The sequence below is a fragment of the Homalodisca vitripennis genome, chromosome 5 (assembly GCF_021130785.1).
Source record: "Homalodisca vitripennis isolate AUS2020 chromosome 5, UT_GWSS_2.1, whole genome shotgun sequence".
NCBI lineage: Eukaryota > Metazoa > Arthropoda > Insecta > Hemiptera > Cicadellidae > Homalodisca > Homalodisca vitripennis.
This window is the reverse complement of record NC_060211.1, coordinates 60,597,485-60,600,964: the sequence shown is the minus strand read 5'-3', so window position 1 is coordinate 60,600,964 and position 3,480 is coordinate 60,597,485. Positions and strand designations below refer to the sequence as shown.

At 36.1% G+C, this 3,480-nt stretch overlaps 1 pseudogene; it reads left to right on the top strand.

Annotated features, from left to right (window-relative positions):
* The first annotated feature begins 2,396 nt into the window (after positions 1-2,396).
* LOC124363488 lies at positions 2,397-2,985 on the top strand (annotated as a pseudogene).
* Positions 2,986-3,480: the final 495 nt, after the last annotated feature.

The window sequence follows — 3,480 nt, the reverse complement described above, 5'->3', positions numbered from 1 at the left end:
TAAAAAATATTTATGTACATAATTTTAAGCACTTTAAAAATCAATATCTTGAGGAATAGAGTCATAGCTGACAAAAAAATCAGACATCTTGATAAATGGAAGAGCACAAAGGAAAACAGGAACTCCACCACGACCACCTCTAATATAGCGCTACAAATATAACATTGATAAGGTGACCACTGGATTTAATTTGCACTACTTTGATTTATGAATAGTAGTGACGGAATCTGAAGAAATTGCCTCCTACTCGTTGTTTGAACACCGCAAGCCTTGCAAAGCTGTGTCAATCAGCCAGCCACATACTGTCTCACTGTGAGACAAATGACAGCCAGTTTGTATTTGTCTAGCGGTCCTTTATTGATCCCTCATCTAACATCTGTGCACTGTATAACCTTTTTGGCACCAAACCAATTACTTTTATAAAACTAGTTTAATATACCCACAAATACGGCAAGTAACTGATATCTATCGAAGCATAAGTAAGAAAAAATATGACATATCAGTGCTTTCCATATTGAACTGTTAAAATAATACCACACATTGCAAATTATACTCTTGATTATCTCTAGGTTATATGAAATCAAATACATAACCTTAAACTGTAATGTAACACCACGCCGTTTGTGTTTATCGGTAATACAGAGCAGCTTACAATGCCGATACTTGACTGAAAAGTTTAATTTTCTTTAAAATTAAACTTTACACTATTTTTGTACGATACAGTTTTACTTTTAAAACTATATCGTAAACCATATTTTCTCACTCTAAATAAGGTGGAAGATCTGCTCAGTTAAATCTGATTTATAGAACAAGTATACTCACTTAAATACGCGTATAGTAGTATCTTTAATTGCTATGCTAAAAAATACAGTATTATTATTGTTTAAAAAAAGGAAATCCTTGACAATGTTTTTTAACGAAACGTCTCTAGTGACGACACTTTGAACCTATGGAGGCCCATTGTATATAATCTGTCCAAAGTAGGAGAAGGCCTTCCTAATCATGTCTGTCACTTGTTGAGCTGACGGTGATCATGGGTGCTACGTTCTGAGACCTCATTCCGGAACGATAGCTTCTCCCGTAATTGCTGTGGTTCCCGGTGAGCCAGTACTTTTGAGTCATGAATGTGAGTCTAACATTGTTGAATGGACGTTAAAATAGTTAAGACATAACATTTGTAGCTAATAGGGATCGAACTTAGTTGTGTACAATGATATACGAATAAATCAAATTTTAAAAAAATCAGACAAGACCTGGAAAATGCAAAATGAGAGTTTAATTATTCTTATTAACTTATAATGTGAGGTAATGCAGAATAGCACTAGAATCGGTAAGAGTAACATCACCGGATATCGTCTATGATATAATCGAGTAAATAAGTAGATCTGACTCACTAATATAATATAGCATTGGCCATTGACAGAGAATGGTAATAGAGTCCACTGCATACAGTTCAGCCGGAAATCTTGATTAGTTTGAGAGCACTAGATCTCTTTATATAATTGTTTTACGGAAGAGGTGGGTTTTCATCACAGAATTTCGCAGGCTTAGCCTACAAGTCACCACAGTTAATAGAATTGCACATGAACAAAAGTTGTATCAAAGGAAAACCCACTTCAGATTTAGAAACCGATATGAAACAAGTTTACTTTTAATATAACCACCATACAAGAGTCAGGCACGTGACTGTAGGGACAATCCTGAACGTTCGTACAGATCACCAAATATTGCGATTGTGGTTACTTTATTTGACTAGTAAAACATAGAGAATATAATTTAAATGAATATAACATAGTAAAATAGTACTAGAATACAAAAAAAATTAAAATATTGTGTAATGTTATTAAAAGACATTTTTGAAATAGATAATCTAAAAATCCATTTCACTGCAGAAGCTCCAAAGGTCGTGAGGGAGCGAGATTGTGTGCAGGGTAGTGGAGTCTCCGAACAACCATTAACAACCATAAAAATATGTTTGCAGCTTAACAAAAATTTCACAATAAGTGCTTTAATAATGACTATTCTAAAACAAAAACAGAATGTATTCACCTGATATAGTGTCGGGAGATTAGAGAAAAGAAAAGAAAACAAATCCACAGATTAAAAATATACAGAAATAACACGTGCATATTAAGATTTTACACGGAACCCGATTAATTAAAGAAATCAGGCAATATACAATTATTTACGTAACTTCAATATGCAAATTCTAAATAAAAAATATATAGCATAAATTTTAGGCTGTAATTAATTTATTTTATTTTTTTAATTTACAACCTACCTTATGAATGAAGAAAGATTATGTAACATCAGCTCCAAATGGATTCTATTACATTTTAAATATTATTTTTAATAACTTATTAATAACTATTATATTTATTGTTACAGAACCAGCTATGGATTCCCATAGAAACGCCTCTGGGTGGATGCACGGTTACGAGAATGATACTGAATTGGTTGGCTACGTTCCTTACTCTGAACGACCGGAGACGTACATTGTGCCAGTAGTGTTTGCGATCATCTTCCTAGTGGGAGTGTTGGGGAACGGTACACTGGTCTTCATCTTCGCGCGTCACCGCACCATGAGGAACGTTCCCAACACTTATATATTCAGTCTGGCTCTGGGAGATCTGCTCGTCATCGTTAGTTGTGTGCCATTCACCTCCACTCTGTACACGATAGAGTCATGGCCCTGGGGTGAGCTGATCTGTAAACTGTCCGAAGCGACCAAGGACGTCTCCATCCGTGTCCGTGTTCACTCTGACCGCCCTCAGTGCCGAGAGGTACTGTGCCGTCGTCAACCCCATCAGAAGTCACATCTCCTCCAAGCCGCTCACCATCATCACGGCTGTACTTATCTGGATCCATGACTTTGATACTGGCTCTGCCTGGCGCCATATTCTCCTATGTCTAGTCTGCGGACGTGCAGGACAACCATACCATCTTGTACTGCTCGCCCTTCCCGAGGGAATACGCTTACGATGATTACTTACTATAAATGTTTCCGTCTTAAGCCTAAATGTTTTGTGATATGATTAACACATTACAAAACATTTGTTTCAGAATCATCAAATAACCATGAAACTCGTTCATGGATTGTGATTCCAATTGTAAAATCTGAATGTGATACTACTAGTTTAGTTGGGAGCTTAGGGAAGAAAAGAAGGCAGCTCACCTCAAAAAATCATCAACCGCATTCATCCAACTCAATCTATATTTTATTATGACATCATGGCAGCCTAACTCAGTGGTTCCATGGCACCCCTGAAAGAAGAGAGAGTACCCCTGCTCAGGCACACGCACTATGAATAATGGAACCAATGTCACTTCTCGACCAATAGAATCCCTAAGGATTTATGTAAACGTTTTCAATAATAATGTTTGAGTAGTAAAGGTAGAGTTTCGAACTAAACTTTAACCATTATTCAACTGTTATCGTGATTATATACAGCGAACAATCGTATTTCATTCATTAGAAAA